The sequence below is a fragment of the Phascolarctos cinereus genome, unplaced genomic scaffold (assembly GCF_003287225.1).
Source record: "Phascolarctos cinereus isolate Bilbo 61053 unplaced genomic scaffold, phaCin_HiC Scaffold_726;HRSCAF=1367, whole genome shotgun sequence".
Lineage (NCBI taxonomy): Eukaryota > Metazoa > Chordata > Mammalia > Diprotodontia > Phascolarctidae > Phascolarctos > Phascolarctos cinereus.
In genome coordinates, this window is record NW_027556098.1 from 160464062 (window position 1) to 160487177 (window position 23116).

Below are 23116 nucleotides of genomic sequence, written 5' to 3' on the forward strand. Positions count from 1 at the left end.
ACACTTGCCCAATAAGGGAGGACTGTTCTGGTATTATGGCAGGGGGCTTTAGTCAGATGAAGTAATGCTAGAGGGGAGAACCAGGTGGGATGATGCCTATGCAAACCCCAAGGAAGGAAGACTTAACAATGAATTGCAAGTCTTCCATCTGCTTTTGTAAGAATTTTTTTAATTTTCACTTCTAAAGCAGATTCTGCTGCAGCTCCTTTTTTTTTTTCCGGCAATTGGGGTTAAGTGACTTCCCTAAGGTCACACAGCTGGTAAGTGTCAAGTGTTTGGTCTGAGGACGGATTTGAACTCAGGTCCTCCTGACTTAAGGGCCTGTGCTCTATTCACTGTGTCACCTCGCTGCCCCCTGCAACTCCTTTTGAATGCACTTCTCTTACATAGTGCTTTAAAATGGAGCCCACTAATCATGGGGCAAGAAATCAAGTCCTGAGCTGGCTAGGTAAATCCAGTAGTCTATCTCAGCTTCAATGACAGCAGTGTTCTTAACCATATTACTGGTCAGTTGTAACTCAAGGGCTATGACAAAGATCTTAATCAAGTAGAAAGAATATAATTGAGAGACAAAGCTTGTGGAACAGGAGAGAAAGGGAGGGAAGAGAGGGATGGGGAGATGAAGAAGGAGAGAGTGAGTGAGAGATGGAGAGGAGACAGGAGAGAGAAAGACAGAGATACAGAGAGACAGAGAGAGAGAGACAGAGACAGAGAGACAGAGGAAAGGGAATAGGGGAGGAAGACAGAAACAGGAAAAATTAACTAATAATTCCTCAAGAATATTTTAGACGCTTAGTATATTGGAGTCAAGGAATTCCTTATAAACTGTTGTCGATTAAGACTTATGAAACGGCATATGTCTAACCTGAGAAGTGTATACAGTGCTTTTGGCTTCTTCTTTCCATTACAAACAAGAGTCCCCAGAGGTTAATTTGTTTTGACACCTCCTGATTATTTTCTATGTTCATCTCATTCTGCAGCTTCACTACCTGACTTCAGGGCTCTATTTAACAGTGTATTGTCATCTCACTCAACTTATTTCTGGCTTCAGGCCTGTGATCTCTAAATGAAGGTAAACAGCTGAAATCAATTTTCAGTTCAGAGGGGTTGATGGCACCTGAAGAAATGCGCAGAGCTCTCTTCTTACTTGTGAGCAATAGAAGTTTGTCACTGTGTGATGTCTCATTGGAACAGGATTTGGAAGCCTCATCTCATTCATGACATCAATGATTGAATAATTTTTTGTCTGATACATCATTCATTCATTCAGCAAGTAACTATTAAGCACCTACTACATGGCAGGACCTGAGCTAGATTTTTGAAAATTTGAGGATATAATAACAAAAATTTTCCCCAAAGACTTTGCATTCTATATTTCAAGAAGCAATATAAACATGTGAATGTATGTATGTATATACATATATATATCTACACACACACACGTGTGTGTAGATATATATACATGTATATGTATATATTCACACACATTCACAAAATAGACAAGAACAATTTGGGGGTAGCACTAGAAAATGAGGGGATTAGAATATATTTCTTTTAGGAGGTGGCACTAAACTGAGCTTTGAAGAATGTTGGGGGTTCTATGAGGAAAAGTTGAGGAGGAAGAACATCCCAAGAACAGGGGACAGGTAAGGCAAAGGAATGGAGAATGGAAATGCAGTCCTTGGCAAGCATGCCAATTTGGCTGTTACACAGAGTATGTAAAGAACAGTAATGTACAACAAGTTTGGAAGGACAGACTGCAGTCAAACAGGAAAGTGCTTTATGTAACAGACAGAACAGTTTGCATTTGATACTAGAGGCAAGACAGAGACGTTTAAAGTTTCTTGGGGTTATATGGTCAGACCCCAAACATGTCACTCTTACATTCTATCATTTGCTAACATAGTGCTTAATCTATCTACACACAGTATTAATGCTTCTTTATATATAAACCCAACTTCTGTTCTCATCTCTTTCATGTAAATAAGGAAATGATCATCATACATACAACTTTTACTTAAAATTCCTATATTGATAATTTATTTTATAAGCCCCCTCACCTCCCACCAGTGATTTTCCTGAACGATGAGGGACCAGGAGAAAATCCCTCATCCAACTGCTTAGGGCTTCTTAAATGTCTTTGTTACCTTGACTTCCACGCTGCTGTCCCCTTCTTTCCCACTTCCAACACACCTCCCAAATGTCCTGGAAACTTCTCACTCTGTCCACCAAATTCCCTCTCTTCCATCATTAAAACTGTACCTGTACTCTCCTCCCCCACATAGGATGGAAGGGAAAATCACCAGTTTCTCTGATCAGCCTACTGCTTCCCCAGTAAGGATTCTAAAATTATATTGTTCAGTCTCTACTTCAAATTTTCCAACTTTTCAACCTATGTAGTATCATAGAGGATGTAGAATCATGTAGGATCATCCCCATCTATGTATTAATTGGCTACTGCTTTTAGACTGTTATAAGAAATCCAAGTTGTACCTTAGGGAAAATTTAGAAATAGGCAAAGTTTATCTTTGGAAGTATCAAATTCCTTCCCATCTGATAATGATGGCTAGTGGGTTTATGTTTTCTTGGTCCTGTCCCTTTTACAATTTGTCTTCAGGAAAGGAATTGACCTTTTATGTCAATAATATCTAAATAAAAGACATTTAAAATATTTAATGAAAGCCTTTGTCCCTTGTTAATAACTTGCAGATGAGAAGCATGTGGGGGAAGAATTTGAGGATATAAGGTGGATTCAAAATATATTTACTTGGCTGAACCTAAATAGGCTCTCTATTTTCCTCTATTGATGTTTTCTGTCTTAGATTGTAAACTCCTGAAAGAGTGGGATGAAGTGACATAATTCCAGTATATGCCTCATGTCATACAATGTGATAATGGCATTGAGATCCTATTTCAGTGATGCATTTTGGTGTTGAAATGAATTTATGTTCTTGAAAACTTGCAGGTCAGAAATCTTTACAAGTCAAGTTAATAATCATTTTTAAGTGCCTGCTATGTACAATGTACAAACATTGCTAAATACTGGGGATACAAAGAAAAGCAAAAACAATTCCTGCTCTCAAGGAAGGGAGAGAGGAGAGAGAATAAACACTTATTAAGTGCCAATTATGTACCATGTACTGTAATAAGTGCTTTACAAGTATTATTTCATTTGAAATTCACAAGAACCACAGAAGTTAAATGCTATTATTATTTCTATCTTAGAGTCGAGGAAAATGAGGCTGAAGTCAAGTGACTTGACAAGGTCACACAGTTAGTATATAAGGCCAATTTTTAATTCATTTATTCCTCACTCTAAGCCCAGTGCCCTATCCACTGTACAGCTGAGCTGCCTCTAAGGAGTTCACAGTCTAATGGGGGTGACAACCTGCAAATATCCATGTACAGAAATATCTACATTTATCTATCTATCTATCTATCTATCTATCTATCTATCTATCTAGAGGGCAAATTAGAGGTAATCTCAGATGCATGACATTAATACTAAAGGGAATCAGGAAAGATTTGGGGTCTTGCAAAATTTGGGATTTTAGCTGACACTTGAAGGAAGCCAGGGAAGCCAGAAACAGAAATAAGGAAGGGGAAAATTCTAGGCATGGGGGGAAGCCAGTGAAAATGTACAGAAACTGGTGATGGAATATTCACCAAAGAGGCTAAGGTCACTGGGTCATGAAATACTTGAAGTAGTGTAATGTGTAAGAACACTGGAAAGGTAAGAAGGGGAAAGGTTATGAAGGGCTTTAAAAGACACATGAATGATTTTATATTTAATTCTGGAGGTAACAATAGAGTTTATTGAATGTGAAGGTGATGTATTTTAGGAAGAGCTGCATTTTGGGAAGATCAATTTGACAGATGAGTGGAGGATGGACTGGAGTGGGGAGAGACTTGAGGCAAGGATACCAACCAGCAGGCTACTGAAATAGTCCCAGTGTAAGGAGATGAGGGGCTATGCCAGGATAGTTACACTTTACAGCCAGGGGCTGCATGGTGGACTGTATGCCTGTTGACAAGAGATTAGTCCACCAAAGTATGGAGAGCTTGACTTCTTTGAAAGCCCGTATCTGCTCAATTATTGAGAGCTTTCAATCTTTGTCAATAGAAATATATGTACTTAACTGAACTACCTATCCTTGAAGGACTGAAACCAAGGCAGTGACATTGATAATATAGCCCTTGAGCATCTCTTGTCTAAAAGTTGAAATAATCTCTTCCCTGATCTCCTTTCCTTCTGATTTTTTCTCCACTAGCTGATGCAAATTTCTACCATCAAGAACATCTTTTTATATGCCATTGGTTTACACCATTTCCTTCCTCAATCCATTAAGCACACCTTGACCTGGATCTTCAGACTTTCCAGCAGGATGGGCTGGCTTAGCTTTCCCACTCCTTCCTCTCCCTTCAAGTCAGGTAGTTTTATTTTCCTAGTTCAGGGAGGAGGACAAAAGGTCAGTAGTTGATGTCTGTATAAGGCTTCAAGATTTTTAAAGTACTTAAAACATCATGGCATTTTAGCTTTATAATATCACTACAGAATAGTTTACTCTAGGTATGATTTTTTCCTTTTACATGAAACTAGGACTTAAAGAGAATAAATGGCTTGCTGCGTCAAGTTTGCACAGCTAGTCAGTATCAGAGGAAATGTGCAAACTTGTGACTCGACTTCACACCCAACACTCTTTCTATCACACCATGTGATTTCTTCTTGTAGCTGTGAAAGGCATTTTAATATTTTTAATGTTATTTTATTTTCCCCAATTACATGTTAAAAAAAGTTTGAACTTTTTTTTAAGTTTTGAGTTTCAAATTCTATCTCTCTCACATCCCCTCCCCCTTCCCTGAGACAGTAAGCATTTAGATATACGTTATGCATGTACAATCATGTAAAACATTTCCATATTAGTCATTATGTACAAGAAGAATCAAATAAAAGAAAAAAGAATTAAAGAAACAAAGCAAAAATAGCATGTGTGGAGGGCATTTTAAAGAGTCCTTTACCAGATGCATTTCTCAGGAGAGTGGAGGATGTCCTCTTATTCTTTTGTTGTGAGGTCTTATGAAGTCCATGATTGATATTTCCAAAATGGCCACTAGGTAACTAATTGCAGCCTATGAACCAGCTTCTCTTACAGCAGATAAGAAGGCCAAAAAAGTCTATGAAGAACTCTATAAGGACCAGCCACGTTCCTACTAAACCAAGATATTTAAATAGTTGAGGATGATTCTTAGTAGCTAGCAATTATATATTGCTTTCAAGTTTGTAAAACACATAACATGTGTAATCTCATTTGATTCACAAAAGCCTGTGAGATAGAGGCCTTATTATTCTCATTTTACAAAAAAAACCCAAAAAAACCCCCACAAAAACTGAGACCAAGAGAGGTGGAATCATTTGCTCAAGGTCATTCAGCTTTTATGTGTCTGAGGCAGCATTTGAACTCAAGTCTTACAGAATCAAATCTTTATCCATTTTGCTTCCTAGCTGACTTTCTTCATATCCTCAGAGGTTAACACAATGCGAGGTACATGGAAAGTGCCAGGCAAACTTAATAAATGATTGCTGATTGATCATTCAAATTCATTCCCTACCTAGGACAGTGTTATATATCCAGAAATTTATTAAATCCTGTATTATATCACTCCATGTTTTTATTGTGTTTAAAAACTTAAAATACATAGTTTAAAGTCATCTGTAAAGAGATCCACTTGGGGAACCTTCCAATCAATAAGCATATTTTTGTCAGTCTATGTACAGCACCATCTTTCGTGACCCAGCTTTACAACTGGGTCGATATCACCACTCAACAGATTGTTTTGCTAAGTTTCCTCTATAGTCGTATCTGTCATACATGGTTTTTTACACTTTACATATTTATGAGATCATATGTTTGAGGAGCACTTCCCAAATTCCATCTTATTCTACTGAATCAAATGTTTTGTTTTGTTTTTTTAATCAATAAGCATCAGATACAAGGGGATATTGCAATATCTAGACTTCTTAGTTATTTGTAGGACTGTAAATATATGGGCTTCTGTAGAGCATCATCCCCAAAAGCCTTCCTATTTCCTTCTCATATTTCCATCACTGAAATGCACAATGAATACACAGAACATTCAAAAAGATTTTATAGAGATTACAAAAATTGAATGTGGATCAGTAGTTGTGGATGTCATAGACCTTTAAAAAACAGAAATGCTGTTCTGAGATAATTTCCATTCTTTTTTTTTTGAGTCTTATCCACTTTAGATATCTTGATAAATTACCCCCCCCAAGGAATTCTTTTATTGTTTTACTACCAATATAGATTTCTTGTGCATTCGAAGATCCAGTCAGTCTTCTTGGTTTCGTTTTATGTGCTACCATTACGTCCTCCAAAAAGTACTAAGGTTGTAGAACACAAATGTGATTCTGCCACTATCATCACCAAGGAAAATAGATCACTTTTTCCATTGAAAAAAAAAATTGGGGACAAAGAGTAAGGGAGGTGTTATAATATGGTCATAATTGAGCTTTAAGCATATCAATTTGGTAGCTGTGGATGCAAAAATGATTGTGCATTTAGTCTTGTTTGATATGCTAATCAATTTTACTAAACTGTTCATATTTATGCATTTCTTTAAAAATATTTTATCAGAATGGCTCTGTAGATAGGGGAGAAGGGAGGTAGACACTGAGAAACAGAAATGATTCAAAGGTGATAAATAGTAATTAAATTGATTTTAAACTAAACATACAAAAGGTAGCAGTTTTCAGAACCAAAATATTTGGTCTCTGAATGAATTAAAGTGGAAGAGAGCCAAGAGGTAACGGGCAAAGGGCCAAGTCAAAACATTTCTTCCCAAACAAAAAGGTAGCTTTCACAGTAGCAGTCAGTCAACATGAGGTTTTTTTTTTATTGTTGTTTCTTTTTGGTTTTTGTTTGTTTGTTTGTTTTTCGCCTGGACTTCACCTTGCCCTTTCTCCATTCGATAACTCCGGTCTGTGGTTCTGATTTTGCCCCTACAGAATGGGATCTCACCTTTGCCCTTATGCTCAATCTTCCTTGAGGTAAATACTTCCATTTTTCTGCCCTTGGTGACCTTATACAGTGTTTCAAGACACAAGTATGTTCAGCAGGGAAAGACAGGATCCTTGTAAATACAAAGTGTTCAGTTTGAATCTCTATAACTTTTTTTTAACCTGTGGTTTGTTTTGTTTGATATTTTAGATTTTTATTAGATTAGAATATATGTTTGTTGGATTTGTGGGTTCTGCTCTTTCTAGCAATAACTTTCTATATTTTCATATGTTTTTACTTAGATATGTGAAAATTAAACATATAAGAATAATTTACACTACTACAGAGTATTGAGGTTACAAAATCCTTCAGATTTATTGCCTTATATTCTCACAAGATCCTCTGAAGTAAATCATTTGAATACCATTATTCCTGTTTTACAAATAAAAAAGTTAACATCCACAAGGCCTAATTTATTTCCCTAAGGGCCATAGGTAGTGAATGGCTCCATTGAAATTCAAACTCAGATACCTTGATTTCAAACTCAATATTCTTTTAACTATAAGAGGCCATCACTTGATAAATTTTCAAAGAGTGGTTTCTATTTAACATCTAGTTATGAAAATAAGTTATAAAAAAAAATACACCTGGCTGAGGAAATTTATTGTAGATTCTTCCATTTCCAATCCAACAATATCATAGCATCTATACATATGTCGATTAAATCTTTACTACACAAATGATTCCTAACAGTCTGTGATAAGTGCAGGCATTTAAAAAAATAATTTGGTCAAATCATGATCTGACTTTGGATTTTAGACTTCAAAGCCCAAAAGACTAACTCTCACTGGTCTAAGTCAGAATCCCAGAGTGTTAAAAAGTAGTACTATTTTGTAAAGTATGGCATATGACTGGATTGAATTATTACTGTGCCATAAGAAATTAATATGAAATACACACACAAGCATGTGAAGATATATATGAACTGATGCAAAGTGAGCAGAAGACTAACAACTAAATAAAACTAAATACTGCAATAATAGAGTCATCAAGCTTTTCTCTGAAGAAGAGATGAGAAAATGGACCCCACTCCTTTCACTTCACATGTACAAAGGTGAAGTGCAATGGGTAAGGAAAATTGCATACCATCCAACTTTATTGATATGACCACAATACCATATCTTGAACTACAATTTTATTCTTTCTTTTTTATTATTTTGAGAAGGAATGATTTTCTGGGTGAGGAGGGAGAGGGATTGTATTAAAAATATGATAGAAGATAATGATACAATAACAAAGGTATCAATAAAGATTTAAAACAAAATAAAATGTGAAAAAAGTAATGTTGTTAAAATAAAGCTTTATTGAGATTCAAAGCCAACTTTCCAGCATCCTATCTAAAGTTTAATTTCTTTAAAAATGATTAATTTGAAATATTACCCAAATCACATTGTGAAGATAAGATCACCCCAAAAGCACAAAGGAGCAGACCAGATGCTCATGAAAATAAGATTTATTAGCACTTTAATTATGTGTTTTAGGTTTATTATCCAAGGTTGCTTGATATTTATCATGGGCTGCATGTAGCATAGGAAAAAAAAAGACTGAGGTTTGTTGTTTTTTTTTTAAATCTTCATTTCTCCCTAATTTATAGAAGTCTGATTGACCAAACCAGTAAAACAGAGTTTAAATTCATTCTTTCATTAATATTAGATTCAAAAGACTCTTGGGAATCCATCCCGAGATCAATATTTTAGGCCAAAACTAACATGTATAATGCTTTAAAATATAGACAGTACTTTCCTTAAATCATCCTGTAAAGTATATATTTGAAATATTACTAGGTCATTTTAACTGAAACTTGGAGGAGATCAATGATATCTCCAGTGTATCACAATTAGGAATTTCCAGAATCAGGAATCAAACTAAGATCATTTCACTCCAAATCACATTTTCTCACAGCATACAGCTTCCATATATTTGTAAAGAGCTATCTACATTTTTTATTTCTCATCGTCTCCTTTTCAATTCACATGCATTTGCTGACTTCTGGAGTCCTTTAGCATTATGGCTATTTAATACTTAACAGGAATTTCTCTCCCAAATAGAGACAGGCCTGACTACTGAAACAGGTTCACTTCCAAGAACATGGATTGCTGACATTTTGACTCATCTTTCCTGCCTGGACGGAATTCTCACTTATTTCTGACCTTTGAAAGCTTTATTCTTCTTGATTTTTTCAAAAAATTATTGCTAAGTTTTATTTTTTATAGTACCTTAATTTCTGAATTTATTTTGCCTTCCCTCAACCAGCAAGTTATACTTTGTAAAATAGAATAAAATCAAAAAGAAGACAGCTTAAAAAAAGACATCAATCATGTCTAACAATATAGACAATTTCCCATATCCAGTGTCTCCAACTGCTGAAAAGAAGCAGGTACGTTTTCTCATTTCTCCTCTGGAGCCATATTTATTCATTTTAATTATACAAGCGGTGAATTTCAAGGTTTTTTTTTTGTTCCTTCTATTAGTGTAATCAAAATCAAGCATATTGTTATCCTCACACTCATCAGTTAGTACATGTCTCACCATGCTTCTCTGAATTCTTCATATTTTAATTTGTTATGGAGCAATAATATTTCATTATATTCATGTACAATTTGCTTACTAATTCCCCAGTTGTTGATGGTATATTTTGTTTCCAGTTCTGTTGCTATGAGTATTTCAATATGGAGAGGATGTAATTTAAATGACCAAGATTCCAGTCTTGGAGTATGAGCCTACCAGCAGTGTCTCTGGCATGTTGTTAGGATAATTCTAAACTCCTTTCTAGAAGGTCAGATAAATTCATAGTTCTACCAATGGAGGTTTGGAGAGTCCATCTTTCCAAAGTTCTTCCAATAATGACAATTTTTATCTTTTATTTTCTTTGCTTATTGTGTGACTTTGCTTATGCATGTGACTCTTTTATTCTTGTTCCCTCAGATTCTTAATTTCCTTTTTGTTTCTGACCTCCTCTAAGTCTATTACTTTAGCCTTGACTACTTGATTGGTTTCTAGGACTTTTTCTTGCCTCCATCTCTGATATCATCATAGATTTGGAGCTGTGAGGGACCTCAGAGGCCAGGTAGAGAATGCTCTCATTTTAAAGGTCAAGAAATTGACTCCAGATACTAAAATCTACCTAGTGAACCCTGCCTTGGGGCTTTCCATGACCCCACTATCACAGCACTGTGTAAGACTGACAGGTATTCAGCAATTGGATCTACCTTTATTTAGTCTACCAAATAACCTTGACCATTATCTTCAAGCAATATTTGATGGATCTAAATCCAAGACTGAATTTGGAATATAGGATGACCCACAAGAATGTTGGGAGAGACTAAGTTCAAAGAAGCTTTTGGGTTTCCATCTTAAGATTATCCAGTTCCTGAGGGGCAGCTAGATGGCTCAGTGGATAGAGCACCAGCCATGAAGTCAGGAGGACCTGAGTTCAAATCCGACCTCTGACCAAACACTTGACACTTACTAGCTGTGTGACCTTGGGCAAGTCACTTAACCACAATAGCCTTTAAAAAAGTAAAAAAAAGATTCTCCCATTTCTGGACATCTTGATAAGGAAAGAGTCATTATGGTGGTAGTTGGTGAAAATTGGAAGGGTAAAGAGGCAGTTTCAGAGATCTTCTGGTAAATCTGATTGGCTTTTCTTTTCTTTTCTAGTGGGTCCAAATTGAACTTGGACATAAGGATCCTTAGACATTTTGAACATCTTCAAAAACTATGTCTTGAATTTGAGGAACTCATTTCATAAGCTTTAGGGATGATATCCTGGATTAAGACTTCAAGTATTTTTGGTGGGTGAGGGACATATATGAGGCAAGATACAGGTGGTTGAGCTCATGGATGACCTTTATAAATTTATGACTAATGTTTAGAGAAGTTTAATCTTTTCATATACTCTGAAACTTCTGCAACCCTGGCAATATTTGCTGTTAAATGGCTATGATGCCAGCACATTGTGGTTTTCCATAAATGATCTAAGAACAATCTTGAAAAAAAACCTATAATTTTACAGTGTGAGGGTTAACTCTGAACAATAAGTCTTTTCAAAAAAGCTACAAAGGGAAAAATAACTGTTAAACTTTTATTAGAGAAGCTAAGATGATACTGGTAGTTATATTTCAGAAAAATCCCCTCAAGTTTTAATGGACAAGAAATAAAAAGTTATAATACAGTGCATGATATGTATTTCCTCTACTTAGCAAGGAAATCTCCCAAAATTGGGGTTGCAATGATACTCAATGTATAATAAGTAATAAAATATTCAAATCCCACATAAGATTACTCAGTTCATCCCTTACCCATACTTCTGTCAAGATGTTTGGAGACACCCTGTTTCCCAGAGCTAAGGCCCAGCAAACAGTCTATACCCTGAGCTTGGCATAACAACAATCCTTTGTACTCTGGATGACCTTACCCTCTGGAAAAGTGTATTGTTTTAACCCGCACCAGGTGGTCATTGAAGGATTTATTCCTGCTATTTCTTAGGGACCTGAGAGCCATCCATCTTAACATGCTCTCAAGCCCTGTTTCTTGTAACAGCAAAGTGAAGTGAGCCAGGTCCTGCACTCCTGTTCATGTCACACTAACTCTGGTTCTCTACCCTGCCATGAGGTAATCAACTTGCAGTCTTTTCCCACAGGACCCAGGAATCCCTGCATTGTCCCCTCATAAGCCTGCTGTGGGAACAGCTATTCAAGTCCTAAGAATGATTATGTCATGGTGCAGTCTACTTATGGTTTTTTATGTATATAAAGCACTGCCTTTCCCCAGCATGTTAAGCCCTCCTTCCTAGGAGGACTTCTTCTTGCAATTGTTTCATCACTTTGAAATTAAGCTTTTTTCTGTGTCCTGACTCTCCTCTATCTGGTCTGCTTTGTGCAGCTCTGGCCACCCATTGATTAGAGGCTGATTCTGGTCTGGTTAACACATCTTTAGGCAGAAAATCATAATCAAAGTCACCTGGAATACTGAGGTGACTTCAACAGTCATTGAAGACACTGATCACTAAAAAGCCACTTATAATCAACCTGATCCTCTTTTCTGTCTCTTCCATGAATTTCTTTTTTTGTCTTTTTGAAAATTTTAATTTATTTATTTTTAGTTTTCAACATGTACTTCCATAAGATTTTGACTTATACATTTTCCCTCCCTGTCTTCCCTCCTTCCTCCCCAAGATGGCATGCACTTTGATATAGGCTACACATATACATTCATATAAAACACATTTTCACATTAGTCATGTTGTAAAGAAAAATTAAAACCAATGGGAGAAACCACAAGAAGGAAACATCAACAAAAAAGAGAGTAAAGAGTATGCTTTGGTCTGTAGTTAGAGACTCCATTGTTCTTTTTCTAGATGTGGATAGCATTTTCCATCATGAGTCTTTTGGAGTTGTCTTAGATTCTTGCTTATTGAGAAGAGCTAGGTCTCTTAAAGTTAGTCATCACACAGTGTTGCTATTACTATGTACAATGTTCTCCTGGTTCTGCTTACGTCACTTAGCATCAGTTCATGTAAGTCTTTCCAGGTTTTTCTAAAGTCTAGCTGCTCATAATTTCTTATAGAAAAATGGTATTTCGTCACATTCATATATCAAGACTTGTTCAGCCACTCCTTAATTGATGGGCATCCCCTCAACTTCCAATTCTTGGCCACCACAAAATGAGCTGCTATAAATATTTTTGTACATGGGGGTCCTTTTCCCATTTTTATGATCTCTCTGAGATAAAGACTTAGAAGCGGTTTTGCTGGATCAGAATGTATGCACAGTTTTATAGTCCTTTGAGCATAGTTCCAAATTGCTCTCCAAAATGGTTAGATCAGTTCACAACTCCACCAACAATGCATTAGTGTTAAAAAGAAATTGAACAAGCCATTGATGAAATCCCTAGGAAAAAAAATCTCCAGGGCCAGATGGATTTACATGTGAATTCTATCAAACATTTAAAGAACAATTAATTCCAATACTATATAGACTATTTGGGAAAATAGATGAAGAAGGAGTCTTACCAAATTCTTTTTATGATACAAATATGATGTTGATACCTAAACCAGAAAGAGTCAAAATAGAGAAAGAAAATTATAGACCAATTTCTCTAATCAATATAGATGCAAAAATTTTAAACAAAATACTAGCAAATAGATTGCAGCAACTTATCACAAGAATAATACACGATGACCAGGTAGGATTTATACCACGAATGCAGGGTAGGTTCAATATTAGGAAACTTAACAGCATCATTGAGCATATCAACACCAAAACCAACAGAAAACACATGCTCATCTCAATAGATGCAGAAAAAGCTTTTGATAAAATATGACACCCATTCCTATTAAAAACACTAGAAAGTATAGGTATAAATGGAGTCTTCCTTAAAATAATAAATAGTATACATCTAAAACCTTCAGCAAGCATTATATGTAATGGGGACAGGCTAGAAGCATTTCCAATAAGATTGGGGGTGAAACAAGGATGTCCATTATCACCACTGTTATTCAATATTGTACTGGAAATGTTAGCTTTAGCAATAAGAGAAGAAAAAGAAATTGAAGGTATTAGAATACACAAAGGGGAAACAAAGCTATCACTCTTTGCAGATGACATAATGACATACTTAGAGAATCCTAGAGAATCAAGCAAAAAACTACTTGAAATAATAAACAACTTCAGCAAAGCTGAAGACTATAAAATAAACCCACATAAATCATCAGCATTTCTACATATTACCAACAAAGCCCAACAGCAAGAGATAGAAAGAGAAATTCCATTTAAACTTACTGTAGACATTATAAAATATTTAGGAGTCTACCTACTGAAACAAACCCAGGAACTCTATGAACACAATTACAAAACACTTTTCACACAAACAAAATCAGATCTAAACAGTGCATTAGTGTTTCCCACATCGTCTCCAATATTTATCATTTTCCTGTTTTATCATGTTAGCCAATCTCATAGATGTGACGTGGTACCTCAGAGTTGTTTTGATTTGCATTTCTGTAATCAATAGTGATTTAAAGCATTTTTTTTTCATATGACTATAGACAGCTTTAATTTCTTCATCTAAAAACTGCCAGTTCACATCTTTTGACCATTTATCAGTTGGGGAATGACTTGTATTCTTATACATTCAACTCAGTTCTCCATATATTTTAGAAATGAGGTCTTTATCAGAGACACTGGCTGTAAAAATTGTTTCCCAACTTTCTGCTTCCCTTCTAATCTTGGTTGCATTGGCTTTGTTTGTGCAAAAACGTGTAACCTGAATTGCTATGAAACATAAGTTATTACTATGAGATCTAACCTAAACTTCTAATATAAGGATCTTAGCCTTTACTTCTATCAGTAATTCCTTTAAAAGTCTGGTGAAGCCTTTGGAACTCTTCTTAGAATAATTTTTAAAGGAAATGCTAAATGCCAGTTAGACATTGATGAAAATAAAAATACAATTTCTTTCCCTATCCAAGTTCATGGACTTCCTGAAATCTAAGTTCAGAACCCTTATTCTCAGAACATGTAAAAGATTCAGACATGCCTTGAAGTCTTAAGCTAAAAGTCAGAGAGTTGGAAGAGTAATTAGTAATTAGTAATATTGTAAGAGATGGAGTCCAGGTCCAAATGACAGTGCAGTTGACACCCAAGAAAAAAGTTGTTAGTGTAGATTTTCAGCAGCTCACATTTTGATAGCAAACCTCAAATCAAGACCCAGGAGGCCTCATCAGGCTATTTAATTTGTTTTTGACATACTGTTAAATGATAATAAGAGTTAATTTTAACCAACCTAGTAATCTGCCTTAGCATAGATTATGCCAATACAAACAATATTTTCTTTGTTCACTAAAGAATTTACTAGACCCAGAGCACATAATTAACATTGCTGGAGGGGGAAATGGTAGTGTTTTCTTTGAATCTATTCATGTAATGAGGCATAAAACATTTTATATGGTACAACTACAAATTTCTTCTGAGAAAGAGCATGCCAAAAAGTACCTGGGGAAATATCCAGGAAACCATCAGCTGTACATACTGTCTTTAGGCAATATTGTATATCCATCTAATTTGTCAGTGACTATTCAAGATGAGTGACTCAGGTGAAGTAGTAGTAATTTATTTTTTAACCTCAATCTTTCAGTGTCGTGTTGGTACCTTTGTGTTGGTAAATATCTCTCTGGTCCCCATACCCCACTGGATTACATCTCATGAATTAAATTCTCTTCACTAATCATCTTCTGCTAGGTCTTCCACTTTACACCTGTATTAGCTGGAATCATCCTATGTTCCATTTGCAATGATAGCACTGAAAGATGATCCTAAAATATTCAAGCCTATTATTTCTCCACTGTTTATTATACAATTTGATTATGTATTGTTTTGTAAAAATATTCTCTTGTCCATCATATTAATTTATTATTATCTGTCACTATCATCCTCACCACCACTATCCCAAATGCTATACATTTGAGATGTTCAAAATTTAGATTACGGTTCTGTTTTTATGGCCATTAATAAACCTTTTATTAAGAGAAATGAGGAAATTGTCTACCTTTATTACGTGGGCCTACCTGTAGTTCTTTGTATTTGGGGAGGGTACCACTGACAAGTGAATAATACGTGGATAAATTGAAACAAAACAGACAAACAAAAAACAACCTGATGAGTGACCAAAACTTCTTCAGTTCTCATTACATGTACATGTGGTCCTTTATCTTAAAACTGTAGTTCTAAGTTGAAGAATTGGTTCCTACTTGTTTGACTCCTATTCATTGTCCTTAAAGAGTCAAACTGTGAATGCAGATAGTCTTAAGGTATAGACAAAAAGGTTAAGTATTGAGACACATCCAAGAATCATTCCAAAAGGGATCTTTCATAAAAATTAATCCTCTCCCCTTAGGTTGCTACATACTGAACTAATATATATATAGTGATATTTCTCAATCAAGCACAACTATTCCACTTGAAACAGTGCTTAGAGGGTATTATGTCAGATTGGAAAGAATACTGAATTTGTAGCCCAGAGATTCAGAAATATGGAGTTCTGAGTTCTAGTTTTAGCTCTCCCACTCTATACCTCTATACTTATACACTCTATACCTATATAGTCTTAGGAAAATTATTTATCCTCCTTAGAATACACTTGCTTTATGTGTAAAATGACAACTATGGAGAAGATAAAATTTTGAAGACACAATAACTGCCTTCAGATATTTGAAGGACTGTGGTATAGAGGAGGGATTACACACATCCTAGTTGTCTGCAAGGGGAACAATCAGGGTAGAAGCTGAAAAGAGGCAATTTTGAGTTGATATCAGGAAAAGAAAATCCCAATAATGAGAGATGTCCAAAAATGAAATGGGCTGCCTGCCCAAAGAATAGCATTCCTTTCCTTGGAAATAGTCAAGGAGATGTGGGAGATCATTCTTGTCATATGTTTCAGTGGAGATTTCATTTAGACTAGAACACTGAGATTCCTTTCAACTCTCAAATTTGGTGATTCTGAATTAACACTGAGGAGAATAGATTTCAAATGGTCCAGGGGGAAGGATAAACAGTTTCCTATGAAATGAAGATTTAATAGAAATTATTCCAGGGTCAGGGTATTGAAAAGCTCTCAAAAATGAAACTCCAAATTCACAAAGAGAATGAAGTTTTGTTGGGAGAAAAAAAATGAATCAATCAAGTAGGATTTAAAAAAAGTTATAGAACATGGAATCAAGAGCAGATAGGTACTGGGCAATGAATGTAAGAGTGTAGCATGTCACTATGAGGAAGCCTGGAATGGGCTGAGAATGGCAAATAAGGACTATGACAATGTTTTTTTAATTAAAAAAAACTGTATTTGGAAAGAGATCAAGTAAGGGGTAGGGCCATTGCATGAGATTCAATGGGAAGGTAACTGACAATGATATAAAAGGAAAACTTCACCACACTTCTTTTCACCTTATTTTCTCTACCAAGAGGAATAATTTTTGGATGTCTAAGGATAGAACAAAAATGGCTATAAGGGAGTTATTACTCAACACGAGCGAGGAAACTATAAGAGAGCATATACATACTGTCATTGAATTCAAGTTGGGCCTAGATGGAGTGAATTCTCAGGTAGTAAAAGATCCTTAAAGTGTCCAAGGAAAACAATATTGCCAATATTTATTAGTATTTTCCCCAATTCATATACATAATACACTCAGTGTAGTATGAGTAAGAAAGAAAAAAACAATTGCGATTGATCACCTAATTCCAAGAAGAATGTGATCAACCCAAGCCTGTCTTTATAGCCATTCCTTTCCTACTTAATCTACATCCTGTCCAGTCTTTTCTGTTACAGATAGAGTACATTATCTGCATTATCTCTTACCTAGTGTTGATCATTGAATGAGCATTACCTCAGTCTAACTGAGACCAGTTCAAGACCTTAGCTTAAAAAGGTCAAGGTCTCCCACTGCATCCAGGGCCATCTCCAATCTATATCTCATCACTGGACCCAGGTGCCTCTGGAGAAGAAAGTGAGGCTGATGGCTTTGCAGGACCTCCCTCACTCAAATCCGATTAATTTGCATGCCAAGGCATCACCTCCCTGATATCATGGTCCTCTTTGAGAATGGACAAACAGCAAGAACAACAGAAACATAAGCCCAGAAGATCAGAGCTATGGTACCACCACAGCAAAATCCTACCCCTGTCTCTGCCAGGGTCTTTCTTCTTACCTCTGTCTTTTACAATTTCTGTCTTTCTTCAGGGAGCAATTCAATTCCTTCCTCCTATATTAGAATTTTTAATATACTCCTCACTCTCCCAGTTACTCACTATATAATTTATATTTATTTATCTAAGAAGTTTACCTGGATTTTAAGAAAAGTATTTGGCATCATCTTGTGGATAAAATAATAGCTGATTGATGGATCAATAAGCATTTATTAATCATTTACTATTTACCAGATATTGTGCCAATTGCTGGAGATTCAAAGAAAAAGCAATAAAATTCCTTTCTTCTCGGAGCTAACATTCAAAGGAGGAAGAAAATATGCAAATAAATAAATAAATGAAGATACAAGAGTAGAAAAGTGACCTTAGAGGGGAATTGGAGAGGCGGTTACAAAGACCACCTGCAGCAGATGGCATTTTAGGTAAGTCTTGAAGGAACATGGGGAAGATGCAGGTGATGTAGAGAATTTTAGGAATGGGGAAAATTAGCATAAAAGCCCAAAGACCAAGGATGGAAAACCATGTGAGAAAAGCAATTAGGCAGGTATAGCTGGAACATTGTATACATGGATGGAAATAATTTATAAGAAGCCTAGAAAACTAGGAATGGATCATGTGATGAAGAGGTTAAATGACAAAAGAGTATATATGTTACTCTAAAGGGAGCTGATGATCCATTCCATAATTAGATGAATTGCTAGATTCAAAGACTTCTCATCAGTGGCTCAATGACTGCTTGGTGGAAAATGTCTCTAGTGAAGTCCTCAGATGTGTACCTGATTTTGTGCTGTTTAACATGGTTTTAATCAATTTCTTGGATAAAGGCATATATGGTGTGATGACCAAATCTGAAAATTACATGAAGCTGCAAGTGATAGCATATTGAAAGATAGAGGAAGGGAAAAAATCCCAATAAGCTGAAAAATAATAGCTAAAAAAGCAAGGTTTTACATTTAGGCTCAAAAAAAGTAATATGCAAGTACAAGATGTGGAAGTCATGGCTACATTGCAGTTCATTAAAAAATAAGGAATTTTGCTTTAAGGGGATTTTGAGCTTAATATGAGAAAACAGGATTACACAGGAAATCTTTGAACCTTTCTGAATCTCAACTTTCTTATTCGTGAAATTGCTACTACCTTGCCATACTTGGTCAGATAACATCTGGAAAATTGTCTTCTCTTTTAGGCACCAAAGTTTAAGAAACAAATTCATACACTAGAAGTACCTGAAAAGATAATAATGCAAGATCAGTTAAAGGAAATGCCAATATTTACTGAAGAGAAGAGAAGGCATGATAGGCTTTTTTTTTTACGTATTTGAGGAACTTAGGACCGTAGATGTAGAATGAGAGGGGAATTGCAGAAGCCATCCAGTGCAACCTTTCCATTTAACAACTGAGGAAGCTAATGCTTAAAAGGAGGCAGTTCAGTAACTTGCCCAAGGCATGCAGGAAGTAATCATCAATGAAGGATTTGAACCCAAGTTCTCTGATTCTAGTGCCAGTGCTCTTTCCATATTGTGTACCATGTTTTCATGTGAAAGAGGAAACAGATTTGGTTAGCTTAATTTCAGAAGGAAGAACTGGGAGTAATAATCAGAACTATTCCAACATAGAATGTAGTACTTCAAAAGACAATAGGCTCCCCTTTCTTCTAAGTCTTCAAAAAAAGGCTGGATGGTCATTGGTCAGTATGTTGGGAAGGGGATTTGTGCAGATATTTGGATTGGATTAGGTGGCCTCTGACATTTTCTCAAACTCATGTCCCATGACTGAACAGATTACAAGGTTTCGTAGTCTTAACATTCACTATTTCTCTGTTAGCCTAGAATAGAGATGACCTGCATTTTAAAGAATGGTTGAACAATGAGTGGTTTGGCAGGGGGAATGGTACCATAAAATACTGATAGTGTTTTCTTCCAAGATCCCTCACAGTGATTGGGAATCTATATATACATCTGGGCTCATCAGAAACTGATACATGCATCTTGATAAAATGATTTCATTATTTACTCCCTTGCCAACTTATCCCGAGAGTTTCAGTATTTGTTTTATAAAAACCACTAAGATGCAGAAACATTCACAGTAAGTTGTGGCGGTCTTCTTTTGTGTGAAGCAGTTGAAGGGAAAGTAAATGATGTATCTAAACAGCAGGCCAATTTTTTCGATGTATAGTAACATAATTACTTCACAGTTTCTCACATATATGGGTAGGCAGTAGGATTGTGTCTGTGCATTACTATAGAAAACCCCAGTTTGACTTGGAAATGTATTCTCTAATTTAGCAGCCTTTAAATACAGCTACAAATAAGTGTTGTTGTTGTTTTCTGGTAAAATGCTTAAAATGTTAAAATAGTCTTTTCTTTTGTACAAATTCTATAATGCCACAGCTAGATATTTTTGAGGGCACCAATATCAATGAAGAAATAAAATCATTTGGAACAGGTGGACCTGCAATGGGCAAGAATGCACCTTACAAATGTAATCTTTGTGTTCCTTTGCTTAATGAGCTTAATTGTTGGCAAAGAGCATGCCCTCGAAGGTCTCCTGGCCAAGGATTTGAACTGTCTGTCTTCTTCAATTAGCCTGCAGTATTTTGACTATCAGTAATAAAAGCTTATGTAACATCAGCATTGGCCTTAACTGGATAGTAAAACAATGGGGTCAAGGAAACACGCTGTTTGAGCTTAGCTATGATTTATGGTACAAAACAACAGAGAAAGCAAATGAAATCATTGTTACTGTCTTCTTCCTCCTAGTGCATTCATGGAGGGCACAAACAAAACTCTACCAAGGAAAGCTACTGGGTTAGTTCCTAAAAATCATCTATACTTCACAAGGAAAAGGGATGCTAAATTTTTTTAAATTGAATCAGAGGTGCTTCACCTTTGCATAAGTTGAGAGACAAACTAACATTTTGTCAGTAACTTGAGGTCTCGACTGAGAAGTAATCTGCCATTTTCCAGATACATTTCAGGTAGATGGCTATCTTTTTTTAAAAGTTGAACAAGGGCTTCTGAGAACAGTAATTCTGGAAACCACATAACCTTTTAAGCAACAATAATATCATGACACATTACATATCATTCATAGAATCTTCTTATACTTTTTGAAGGCTGTTCCGTTTTTAAATGTTTTTAATATTTTAAAAAAATTTTTAATATAAATTTATTTTTAGTTTTCAACATTTACTTCCACAAGATTTTGAATTCCATATTTTCACCCCATCTTGCCCCTCCTCCATGCCAAGATGGCATGCATTCTGAATACCCCTTCCCCCAGTCTGCCCTCCCTTCTATCTCCCCCCTTCTCTTATCCCCTTCCCCTTCTATTTTTCTGTGGTGCAGGATAGATTTCTGTACCTCATTTTCTGTATTTCTTATTTTCCAGTTGCATGTGAAAACATTTTTTTTAAACATGTGTTTTTAACCTTTGGGTTCCAAATTTTCTCCCTTCCTCCCACCCCACCCACCCTCATTGAAATGGCAAGCAAGTCAATACAGGCCATACATGTGCAGTTATGTAAAACACTTCCATAGTAGACATGTTGTGAAAAACAAACTCTATTGCCCTTAATCCTATTCTGCCTCCCCCTATTTATTCTATTCTTTCTTTTGACCCTGTCCCTCCTCAGAAGTACTTCCTTCTGCTTACCCCTTTCCCAATCTGCCCTTCTCTCTATCATCCCCCTGCTCTCTTGTCCCCTTCATCCCCTATTTTCCTGTAGGGTAAGACAGATTTCCATGTCTAACTGAGTGTGTATGTTATCCCCTCCTTAAGTCAAATCCTATGAGAATAAGATTCCCTCATTTCCTCTCACCTGTTTCCCCTCCACTGCAACAACCTTTTCTTGTCTGTTTTGTGCAAGATAATGTACCCCATTCTACCTCTCCCTTTCTCCTTCTCCTAGTATAATCCTCTCTCATCCCTTAATTTTATTTTCCAGATATCACCCCTTCATCTTCAACTCACCCTGTGCCTTCTATCTATCTATCTATCTATCTATCTGTCTATCTATCTATCTATCTATCTATCTATCTATCTATCTATCTATCTATCTCATAGAATTTTCCCCCTCCCACTACCCAAATACTGAAAAAGGTCTCAGGAGTTATAAATATCATCTTTCCATGCAGGAATGTAAACAGTTCAGCCTTAATAAGTCTCTTATGATTTCTCTTTCCTGTTTACCTCTTCATGTTCCACTTGAGTCTTGTATTGAAAGTCAAATTTTCTATTCAGCTAAGGTCTTTTCATCAAGAATCCTTGAAAGTCCTCTATTTCACTGAACGACTGTTTTTCCCCCTGAAGGATTATACTCAGTTTTTCTGGGTAGGTGATTCTTGGTAGTAATCCTATCTCCTTTGTCCTACGGAATATTATATTCCATGCCCTCCAGTCCCTTAATGTAGAAGCTGCTAAATCTTGTGTTATCCTGATTGTGTTTCCACCATACTTGAATTGTTTCTTTCTGGCTGCTTGCAACCAAGAGAGAAAAGACTGATCTGGGAACTCTGGAATTTGGCTATAATATTCCTAGGAAGTTTCCTTTGGGGTTCTCTTTCAGGGGGAGATTGGTGGATTTTTTCAATTTCTATTTTGCCCTCTGGTTCTAAAACATCAGGGCAGTTTTCCTTGATAATTTCTTGAAAGATGATGTCTAGGCTCATTTTTGGATCATGACTTTCAGATAGTCCAATAATTTTTAAATTCTCTCTCCTGGATCTATTTTCCAGGTCAGTTGTTTTTCCAATGAGATATTTCACATTGTTTTCTAATTTTTCATTCTTTTGTATTTGTTCTATTGTGTCATGATTTCTCATAAAATCAGCATCTTCCAATTGCTGTATTCTAATTTTTAAGGAAGTATTTTCTTCAGTAAGCTTTTGGACTTCCTTTTCCATTTGGCCAATTTTGCTTTTTAAAGCATTCTTCTTCTCACTGGCTTTTTGGATCTCTTTTGCCATTTGGGTTAGGCAATTTTTTAACGTGTTATTTTCTTCAGTATTTTTTTGGGTCTCCTTCAGCAAGCTGTTGACTTGTTTTTCATGATTTTCTTGCATCACTTTCATTTCTCTTCCCAGTTTTCCCTCTACTTCTTTTACTTGCTTCTCAAAATCCCTTTTGAGTTCTTCCAAGGCCTGAAACGGATTCATATTTTTCTTGGAGGCTTTGGATGTGGGAGCTTTGACTTTGTTGTCTTCTTTTGGTTGCATGTTTTGATCTTCTTTGTCACCAAAGTGAGATAATATAGTCTGACTTTTTTGCAAGGTTTGCTCATGATCCCAGCCAACTACTTGAGTTTTAAACTCTTTGTTAAGGTAAAAATCTGCTT